Here is a 12,198-nt window from a genome sequence, read left to right as displayed (position 1 = left end):
CCAGTCTCTAATCTTCAGTTTCAGTCTTCGACGTTTGCTGAAGGATCTTTGGTGTGAGTGTTGTTTTCTTGAAGTATCGTTGTCTCTGAATGAATTACAAAGCGAGTTCTTCAGCGATCACTAAACAAGCTCAGTGTATGATCGCTGGAACCGAAAGTACAGAAACATAAATACATCGAAAGGAAAAAGGGATTATCATCAAATCACTGAGAGAGAGGATCAACAATAACACATAAAAATGAGAAAATAGGAAAAATAGAAAAATCCCTCGCTGATCCCTAGCAAATCAGCGAGGGATCAGTGAGGAAAATGACAAAAATTCACATTCCCTCGCTGATCCCTCGCTGATTGATCAGCGAGGGATTCTGAATTTTTGTCATTTCCCTCGCTGATCCCTCGCTGATTTGCGAGGGAAATTTCTTCTACAAAATCCCAGGGATTCTGAATTTTTGTCATTTCCCTCGCTGATCCCTCGCTGATTTGCGAGGGATCAGCGAGGGATTTTGTAGAAGAAATTTTCCTTGCAAATTAGCGAGGGATCAGCGAGGGAATGAGTGTTTTGGCATTTCCCTCGCTGATCCCTCGCTGATCTGCGAGGGAAACTTTCCCTCGCTGATATTCGTCGCTGATACCTGGTTTTCTAGTAGTGCATGGAGATATCTTGTGTCAGCTACAAGTGACTCAACAGATCATTGAAATCTTAGATCATCGAAGAGATCAGAGAAGGACATCCATGCAATTAGAAGGAACAATATTGTTCTATGTGGCATCACATCTCCAGGTGGTAAAGTTAGATTAAGATTGACGGTGATAGGAACTTTACCGGATAAGATAAGAGACTCGATAATTTTTGGATCTGTTTGGATCTTGAGAGGGATAAGAGGAGTATTTTTTGGTTCTGAAGGTGTTGAGGAGGATGAACGAACAAAGGTTTGAAAAGATAACTCAAAGACTTGAGGAATAGGAAATATGAATTTCCTTATGTTGGTTACCTCTTCTATTAGTGTCTGAATCCTTTTCATAACCATTGCCTTGTATATCTTTTGTTGTCTTAGATAACATCAACAATTTCCAGCCATTCAATGTAGTCGCATATGATTAACCAATTAATGTCTTCATCTTTACTACTAAAATCGTCACGACCAGTCTGATTTTGATTAGTGGATCCTTGTACCCACTTTTCTTACACCCAATCATTGTAGCTTTTATTATTTTTAGCCTTATGACTTCTTCTGGAGAAGGTGCAGTTAAATTCTTTAAGTTTCTCATCTTTTTCTATCTGAATAGATTTGGCTGCTTCTAACTCTTCTTTAGAAAGATTCTCATTCTCTAGATTAGATTGAGGAGGAGAAGGAGGCAATGGAAGATAGGAAGGTAAGATCTGTGATCCTAACTAGTGAGAAATTTGCTAACATTGAAGGAGTGAGAGAAGAGGGTACTCTTTCATATCTGAAGGACTAAGATAGTTCTTCAGATGTGGACGTTGATATTGCCTAAGAAACTATCACATAGATGTTTTTTCAAAACGTATGAGTAACATTAAATGACAAGGTGACCTTTTATAGCCACCATTGCATTAAATGCTATTGTCCAACTTTAATGCATGTTTTCATCAAATTTGATGATAAGTGCATGCTTATACTCCTCATTCCAGTCTTTATGGTTGGTGTAGACACTTGTTATCCTATCCCATCATTTTGTATGCCGATGGAACAATAAAGAAAGTATGACACTAAAATCGTGTTAAGAACTTAGGGGTTGTCTGTTTACATCTTAATAGTTCCATTAAGAGACAACCTCTGAATCGTTAAGAGGTGAATCTTGTTTGGCAAAAAAAAAGTCTGTCTCTTAATGGTTCTAAAACCCTCTGAATGATTTTGTATCCTGACCTCCCTTAACCATTAAGAGCCCTAATTTCATTGTAAACAATTACCAAACAATTATATTTCATTTTGCACTATATCACGAGAAGCCTCTTAATCATTCTGACCACTTAATGATTCTGCACAAAACCATTCAGCAACTGCCAAACAGCCTTACTTTGCCTGGCATGTTGTGCATGTTCCTGTACCAGGATGAGTGTTGGAAGAATTGGTGAGTCGAACTTCCTTGACAAGTTTGCACTCCAAAATCCGGCTTTCTAGTAGTAGTATTTGTCAAGCTACTATTTGACTTTATCTTGTATTGATTTTTTTTGGCTAGATGACAAACCAATCCGCTTTAGTGACAATATCGACCTCACTTCAACTAGTTTTCTATTTCGTTGAAGAGATTTTGTTCTAGGATCAATACAAATAGCTACTTCAAAATATAAGTTATATCGGATTTCCATCTATAGAAACATTATGAAGTTGTATCATTGAATTCTAAAAAGACTTGGTATAAAATGTCTATTCTTGAAACTAAATATTAAATGACCGAGGAGTATGTCAAACAGATTCTTGTTATCGGATGGAACATATTTATAACAGAAGGTTTGATCTCACAACTTATACAAGCCGAGATTCGATGAATGTTCTATATCCGAAACCTTATGCTTAAAGGTTCGGATGTTAATCCTTTGGAGTTATATATGATGGATGTGGTTTATCGGATATACTTATTGTAAGGCAAGTAAACAAGAATTATTTCTAAGTGTTTGGTCGGATGCTAAATGTATAATATACAATTCTGATGGTTGAGACCAACAATAACTTTTTTTATGTTTGTTTTTCTAGCAAGTATCCAGTGCAGCCGTGTTGTAAAGTCAAGCGGGTTGGCGATTTTGTCAAGAATGCATTGATTGGAAGGGTCAAATCGGTTGATGCAGGTTGGCTTCATGCATATAAAATTCTTAAAGGTATGATTTTATACGTAGATGTGATAATTGTGTAAAACGAAAATGAAATAAGGGTATAAAGTGTAAGTATTCAAAATAATTCATAATTTTTTTATGTGTTTATGATATTTAATAATATAATTAATTGCAAAAATATTTCATATTGAGTTTACTTTAAAGGTATTAACGAGATAATTATAATGATGTAATTTGTGAAAAAGGAAATATACTTTTATGATTATAACGATTATGTATGCAAATAAATAAAGGTGTAAAATAAAAAATGAAAAGTGAAAAGTGAATGATATAAAATAAATTAAATAACTATAATTGGTATAAAGTCTAGGTATTAAAAATAACTTAGTAGTATTTATTATATATATTAATAGGACTAAATTCAAAAATATTCAATATTGAGCTCATTTTAAAGGTATTGACGAGACAATTATAATGATGCAATTTGTTAATAAAGAAACGTATTTGAGTTAATAAATGATTATGTATGTTAATATGACAAGTTTATAATGATAAGATAAAAAATGTAAAACAAATTAAGTAGATAATTACAATGGTATAAATTATAATTTAATTTTTTTTAACCATATGAACTTTGGTATGTGAGAAAGAGTAGGGAGTAAGAGAGGCTATGAATTGTTATAAGGAAGTATGTTTAGCAACCTCATTTCTATTAGTTATCTTATTTCATCTTTAGATAATAAACATAGGGGGTGTGTACTTATGACTTAATGGGCTTAATGGACGAAAGAGCTTATTCACACAGCCAAATTATGATATTTACTTATGGCTTATTCAGACATATATTGACTTATTCACTTAGATGGATTACCACTCTTGTCCACGTTCAACCCAAAAAATGACCAGCCTACCCCTCCTAATTAACACACGTAACTTGAAAAAAACCCAGACGCCATGATTGTTTGTTGTTCGATTGCTTGAAAAAACCCTAGACAGCCCAAAACTCACGGTGTTAGGTAATTTTCCTTCACCAAACTAGATTGTTGTTCGATTGCTTGTTGTTCGATTGCTTGTTGTTCGATTCACGCCTGTTTGATTGCTTGTTGTTCAATTTCTCTTCCTAGTTCGACTTCCTTCATCAAACGAGATTGTTGTTCGATTGTATATCTCCTCCTAGTTCAATTTCCTTCACCAAACTAGATTGTTGTTTGATTGCATATCTCCTCCTAGTTCGATTTCTTGCTGCTTGAATGTTGTAGTTTGATTTCGGTGTATATCTTCTCATAGTTCGATTGTTGTTTGAATGTTGCTGTTGGAATGTTCAATTGTTGTTTCAATCGATTTTTTGTTGTTCGAATATTGCACAGATTCTTCAAAACCGATTTCTTGTTGTTTGATTATTCACTCGGTTTAGTTCATACTCAGGGGTAAATTGGTCATTTTTGTTTCAAACTGAATCACACATAAATTTATGCAGACAAACAAATTTATCGGTACATGACTTAAAACAAAATTTGGTAAACAACCCCATACTGAGTATTGCTTTAAGTTCGATATTTTTGGGGAATCAAGAACACATCAAAAAAGGTATTAATAACAAAAATAATACTATGAATTTCTTAAGTGACCCATACAATTTCTTAATTAGAAATTATGATGGTTGTGAGTATGATTTTAGTAAAAAAATAACTTTTGATAATTATTAATGTCATATCAATACTTTTTGCTGATATGATTGTGAATAGTATAAAAAATGTAGGGTATAATTTCTTAATAAAAAATTGCTTTTATCATATCATGACTTTGATGTTTTGTGAAATGTGTTTATGTCTTAAGTGTAAGAATAATTTATTGAATGAGAGTTTGAATATAAACAAACACAAATAGTTTGATCATATATTTATAGTGACTAGTTGGATACCCGCACAATCCGGTGGGATGTCAATGTTTTTTTGTAAATCGAAGGTATGACGTTTATGATCATTATAAACTTAAAATTTTATTACGGTTGATTGATCGAAGATTTGAAAAGAGAATTGCATGATTAACGGATTTTCAAACACACATCAATTGTTATTCTTAGATTGTTTAATAATGATTTTCACTTAATACAACTCATGATCAACAAAGACAAACCTCCTTAACAAAATGGAATATATTTCTTCATTCCATGTACAACAAATTTTCACATCTCAATAGCAAAATTGATGTACAAAGGAAATAACATATTCTGTTTGTGATTTGTTTGTTTATTCATAAGTAATTGTTTAATTATATAACAAAGTGTTTTTATTTTGTGAAGTAACATTATAAAAAATGGTTGCTGCTATTATACTCTGCCCAATTATTCCAAGCAAAAAGTTAATTAAAATAACAAAAACTAACCTATACAAATAGAGTAACAGAAAAACACAAGAGAAAGATGTAGTAAACCAAACAAACAGAAGACAAGTTTCAATCACTCATCTTACTTGCCAAGGTCAAATATGGAATTTTTTTTTCTTTAATTAAAATGGTGAAAACTTATAGGCTAAGTTTTGTTACAGCAATGCTAGGCATGGCAGGAGAAGAATTATACCTTATTTAAACTTCAGCATTCCATGTGCAGCATTGGATTTGGAGCCACTCCACTTTTCAAAAGGTACTTATTCTCTATGCATGAAATAGTTTTATCATGTGCTTTATAACATACGCATTCATTGTGTAGCAGCCACATAACACTTCTTCCAAAGACATACTGTCTTTCATGAACAATTTAACACTTCCCTTTCCTAAATGTCTTTGAGAATCTTAACACTTTCTTTTTTGAAAAGGTTTCTTGTTGCAATAATGTATTTGTTTGCCATCATTATAACAAATAAACTTCAGTATTCATTTATTTCATTGTTATTGATTGGTATTATAAGTTTTTGACAAGACGGAGGAAATAGTTTTTTGGCTTATGAAAATTGCAACAATTGATTTGAGATGTAAGGGACGTCTACCCAAATGCTTACCCGGTAAGCGCATACCAATAGGAGTTAACCTTATAATTTATTTTGACCGCCTAAAATTTTAGTACATCAGAACATATCGAATCCAACAATTTACTGGCCTGGGTAAGAGTCATCATCCTCACTTACCGGGTAAGACTCTCCATTATTCTCATCGCTCTTACCCGGTAAGATTCTTGACCCTTCTCATGTTCGTCCAGGAAATTTATGCGTACCAAGTAAGTGTTTAATAAACAGGCCCGTAGTCTAATAAGAATGCTTGACTATTAGCCAATGTTTGAAATACGCTTCAATGATAACATAATGAATCTTATGGATTTAATTCAATACCGATCAATAATTTTTAACAATGACGATGCTAAATAGATGGTAAGTTAGAAAGTTTGTCAGATTCGACATGTTACAAACAAAGGAGACATCTACATAGAGGAAATATAAAAATACAGGCCAAAAGGATGGTTGATACTCCTGTTCCAAAAAGAAAATTAAACATATTCACTCTCTTGTGGTCTTCCACAGCCTTGATACACATCCATCCATCCAACAATCTGAAGACCCCACTCTACTTATGCTTTTTGTTTGCCCAATATTCTCATATATAAACTAAACTTCCCACATCTGTCATCATGAAAGGAGGCATACCATTGCATTAATGTTAGCAAGGCTTAACAAATGATGAAGATTGCATTAGGTATCTGAATCTAGGGGGTTAACATTTTCAGAACATGGTTTCGATAAATGAGAGCTATGTTGTAACAGCCCATTTCTGGGCTTAGATGTTCTTATGATAAGAAATCGTAGGTGCGTTAATGAATAAATGTTTAATCGATAAGTTTCGAGATTCAACGAAACTTTCTCGTAAGTACATTTTAGGATTTCTAAAGTGTTGGTAAAGGTTGAATCTGAGAAATTTACCTATAATGTGAATTTATAATAAACGTTAAAGATTGATTTACTAATTGGCTAAATATGTCAAACCAAACTCAATCCAGGATTACTTTTCGGTACAAGCACACAGTGGCACAAGAAAATACTATATGTTGGAGTGTTATAATGTGCATGCATCTAAAGTTGTACCTTTGGGCTATTGGCTTTCCAGGTGAGCTGCAATCGCCTAAATCGTCCGAGTCACTCTTAGTCAGTGGAGAAACCTGCATAGAAGCAATACAATTTAGACCAGCTATACCAACCAAAAAGATTTATTGCTTTATGCTCAATGGCTTGTTATTGATTTCAGCTTGTGGACTGTGGTTCCAATTCTGAATATGCAAATCTTGATTTGTAGTTAGTTCTTTATATGGGTTTCTTTCATATGTGGTTGTGATTCATCAAGCTTGTAAGGGTCAAGCTTTCACTTTTACATGTATTTTTTATATAATCATTTCATCAATATAATATACTTGTTTGTTTGCATAATATTTAAATAATTACATATTTACATTAAGCTCACCTCAACTAAATTACTGGCTTCGTCTGTGCATACATGCATATGTGTGTGTGTGTGTGTGTATGCATGTAGACTCTAACTCTACATTCACACAGTTGAATTCACTAAATGAGGTGGAGTCCTCCAACTATGGGACCTTGACAAATGATATATAGAAGGAGACATACAATTTAACATATATTGCTCCTCTTCTTTTCCTTGTTCCTACATCTTTTTTTCTCCTTCCTCAAACAAAATATCTTTAAGAAGTATGCAAAGTTTCATTATTCATTTAAAAATCTGTTCAATAATATCCAAGATTCTGTTTTTTCTTTCTTTACTCTGTCTGCTTCTCTTCCAGTTTGCATTTTCCTATTTTAGCCATGTTTCAGTCTCCGACGTCTTTGTCTTAGCTATGTTTCAGCTCAATGCTTCAGCCTTTGACATTGTTTCTTATGTACAATTTTAACCTTTTAAGGTTGGACAGATGATTCTTCTAGTAACTTAATCAATCTAAAGTGCATTCCTATGGTTAAATGTCAATTAATTAAAAAGTACAACATACACACATAACCAAAATCCAATTAAAGACATTTAAGAACAACACCTAACAGGAAACCATCTTCTGAACACACAGCCATATTTCTAAATTATAGGACCAACTTAAGTGACATTTGAGAAGTTGAAAATCTTTGTGGCTAACAATGCGTGATTGACTGATTGTTACACAAAATGACTTGTTGTATCTAGACTGTGAATGTTTGAATTTAAAGCAACTATAGCAGTTTTATCTTCTTCGGCCTCTTTCCAGCACCCACTCTTCGTATAACCAGAAAATAACGGATACATGTTTATCAAACTATTCTAAAAAAATCCACAAGATCCATATCCCAATTTCATGAACTGAACATGTATCAGTTTCCCCTCCTCCAAAGCTCGTAATCTTGAACAAGCATTGAAAATGAGTTTACTATTATTTATCATCACTGTATGAACCACTTAGACTGCTATAAAATTACTTAAGAAGAAAACAAAAAAGCCAATGCACATTGAAAGATTAATCAAAAATGCCATTAACCATCGTAGGTCATAGTATAAGAAGCAATTATAAACCAACAAACATAAAGCTATTCAATCTAATTTCAAAATCTCTCCACTCAATCAAACAGTGAATATCGGTTCTAGCTAACATACCAACAAGTTTAAATTGGATTAAATTAACACAATCCTAACCTTTTTACGGCCAGCAGCAAGCGGATCGTTTAAGTCCTCAAAACCCAAATCATGTTAAGGCTCTCAACCCGCCTCTAGATCATTAAACACCTACAAATACAAAGCAATTAAGGATTAAATGGATCTGCCTTGACTATGCCACTTGATCTATCAAGTAAAGAAGTTTGATCACAAAAAGTATGTGACATGAAGATTCGATACCTATTAAATAAAGTGTCATGTGATTGTGAAAACAATTTCTTAATGACCCTTAGAGCTCCATTACATATTCCACAGTAAATTTGGAAGTAAAAAGGAAAGCACATAACTTTACAAGCGGGCGAATAATTGCTAAACCAACTTATCATAATGCAACTACACAGAGCAGCAGACGTACCTTTGGGCGGTTGGCTTTCCAGGTGAGCTGCAACCGCCTAAATCGTCCGAGTTACTCTCAATCAATGGAGAAACCTGCATAGAAGCAATACAATTTAGACCTGTTATACCAACCAAAAAGTTAAATAAAATAACAAGAGAAACCTGCACCTGCTTATCCAACCAAAAAGTTAATTAAAATAACAAAGATATATAGTATTCAACAAAAACTAACAAGCCGATTGATTGTAAAACTCACCCTTCAAATAAACCTAGCACTGTACAATAACGTTTTGTCACTTGGAATCTAAAATACAAACAACATCAACAAAGAAGCTGGCTAAAGAAAAAAGAGAAATAGATTACCTCCTCTGCTTGAAGTTTGCTGAGGATGACAGACGCTAATGGATTGAAAAATATGGATGATATATATATATATATATATATANATGAAATCGAATTTGGGTTTGGGATTTCATCAAAATCTGTTTTCATCAAAATCTGTTGGCGATGAAATCGATTTGGGTTTAGGGATAGGAGAGAGTTTTGAGATGAGATCGATTTTGGGGGAATTTGGGTTAGGGATTTCATCATAATCTGTTGGCGATAGTTTAGGGGTAGGAGAGAGTTCTAAGATGAAATCGAATTTGGGTTAGGGATTTCATCACAATCTGTTGGCGATGGTTTAGGGGTAGGAGAGAGTTCTGAGATGAAATCGAATTTGGGTTAGGGATTTCATCACAATCTGTTGGCGATGGTTTAGGGATAGGAGAGATTTTGAGATGCAATCGAATTTGGGTTAGGGATGAACGAGTTTAAGAGTTTTTAAGAGTTTTAGTCAAATGCTTTATAAGATAGTATAGATATAATTTTTTATTTATTAAATTATAAATTTAACATTAATATAATTAACAAATATAAAAATACGCAAAATATAATTAATATTATGATATAAATAAAATATATTACATAACTATCCTCGAATTAATATTGTTTTTTTAATTAAATATACGTAAAAATAAGTTTATTTATACGAAAAAAGTTTTTGAAGTATAAATATAAACATTTTATAAATTAAAATAAAACATTTATTCAATTGAATTATTTTATTTTATAATAATTATTCAATTGATAAATTATTTGGTATTAAGTTACAGTAAATAATATTTAATTATAGTTTTATTATTTGATTAAAATATAATTTTTTTAATAATGAGATGTCATTTAGGTAGTATTTGGTGTGCAGACATGACTGGACGGGATAGACCTGGACAGGACTGAACGAGATAGAACTTGACATGACAAGATGGTAGGACTGGACAGGACTAAACAAGAGTATGTGTGGTGTTTAGTACAACTAGGACTAGACGGGACAGAACTAGACAATCTATTATTTGATGATTTTAAATATTTATAATAGTTATAATTAACACAAATAAAGTAAATAAGTAAATAATTTAATTATAAATATTTGTACACAATTTTAATATAAATGAATACATAGATATATAATGGTACCAATTTTGAATGAAAATTTTGATATAATTGATGGTAGTAGTGGTGGTGGTGGACGTGGTTTTGGTTATGGCGAAGGTGGTGGTGGCTGACGGTAGTAGTAGCAATGGGCGGTGGTGGTCAGTTGCCGACGGTGGTTATGAAGGTAGAGGCAGTGGTGGGTGGTGGACGATGGTGGTTATAGAGGACATTAAGATGGTGGATTATGGTGGTGGTGTCGATTGACAATGGTGGAGGAGGTAGTTGTGGCTGATGTAGTGAAGATAGTGGCCGATGGTGGTTATGGAGGTTGTGGAGGAGGTTGTTGCAGTAAATAAGGAGTTGGAGATGGCCAAGGGTGGTAGTGGTGGTGGCAATGGATGGTGATGGCCGGTGGTGGTCGGTGGCCGATGATGGTTGTAGAGGTGGCAATGGACAATGGTGGTCGGTGGTCGACGGTGGTTGTGAGGTCATGGAAGAGGTTGTTACAGTATAGGAGGACTTGGAGGTGACTAATGGTGGTAGTGGTGGTGATAATGGGTGGTGGCGGTTGGTGGCCGATGGTGGTTGTAAAGGTGGCAATGGATGGTGGTGAAGGAGGCTGTTGTAGTAAAGGAGGAGTTGGAGGTGGCGAACGACAGTACTGGTGATGACAATAGACGATGGTGGTCGGTGGTCGACTATAGTAGAGGTGTCGATGGACTTGTGGACGGTGATTGTGGAAGCGGTGGAGGATGTTGTTGTAGTGAAAGGGAAGGTGGAGGCAGAGGTGGAGGTGGCCGCTAGTGATCGCCGGTGGTGGCGGCGGTCGAAGCTAGCGGTGATGACCATTAAAACATATACATATTAAAGTTATAATCAAACTAGGGTAAATTAGTAATATTTTAGTTCTTGTCTCATTCTTGTCCCATTTTGTTCTATCTATTTTGGTGGAATAAGAAAAAAATATTTTGTCCCATGTTGTCCCACCTTGTCCAGTTCTTGTCCCTGTTCCATGTCGCGCCAAACGTGGGACAATATTTTATTGTTCTATCCAATGTTATGCCAAACGTGGGATAGTGAGTTTTGTCCAATCCTGTCCCGTCCCATGTACCAAACACAGCCTTAAGGAAATCAAGTAAAAATCATTATAGTAAAGGGTAATTTCTAAATAATTGATAAAGTAGTTTAGAAATTGTGTTAGAATTTGTATTAAAATGGATAGTCGACGTTCAAAATTAAAAATAAATCACTAAAAAAATATGATATTCACATATAAAAACTTATATTATTTTATTAGATGGAGGATATTCACATATAAAAACTCCAAAATTTCTATAAAATACATGGAAAATAACTTAAACATTTAAATAAATCAACCGATTCATCCTAAAGTGAAAAAAAGGTGAAATAGTACGTCATAACAAACCTCTTGTAGGGACTCATCTTCTTTTTTTATACCTGACATACTATTCATCGATTATAGAAAAAAGACTTTTACACGAGTTTCATGTATATCGACCTGACATGTTGTGATCGACATTTCTGAGACTGACAATTTATCTGATCTGTGATAATTACATATTTATATCAGGGTTTTAAAAAACGTGAATCATGACGTGGTGACAAAGTTCTCTCAAGCCTTGGGAGCCACAATGGATCGACAATGTTTTTCAATGCATGACTTACGATGATAAATGTGTATGTATATTAGTGCTAGGTTCAAATGAATGCACATTTATGTTGGGAATGATAGAATTAATCTCATCCATTAGATTAAAATTTCATTTTCTTCACAGCTTTTTATTTAAGTGAAAAAGAGAAAAAGAATGGATGGTGAATAGACTGGTTGCATCGGTTGTATAATCTAGAAGGGTTGTATTCGAACGCCTCTCTCTCTCTCTCTACACACACACACACACACA

Source organism: Cynara cardunculus (assembly GCF_001531365.2).
Source record: "Cynara cardunculus var. scolymus isolate 2C chromosome LG 2, CcrdV1, whole genome shotgun sequence".
NCBI classification, from domain to species: domain Eukaryota; kingdom Viridiplantae; phylum Streptophyta; class Magnoliopsida; order Asterales; family Asteraceae; genus Cynara; species Cynara cardunculus.
Note: the sequence above shows the minus strand (reverse complement) of the source record.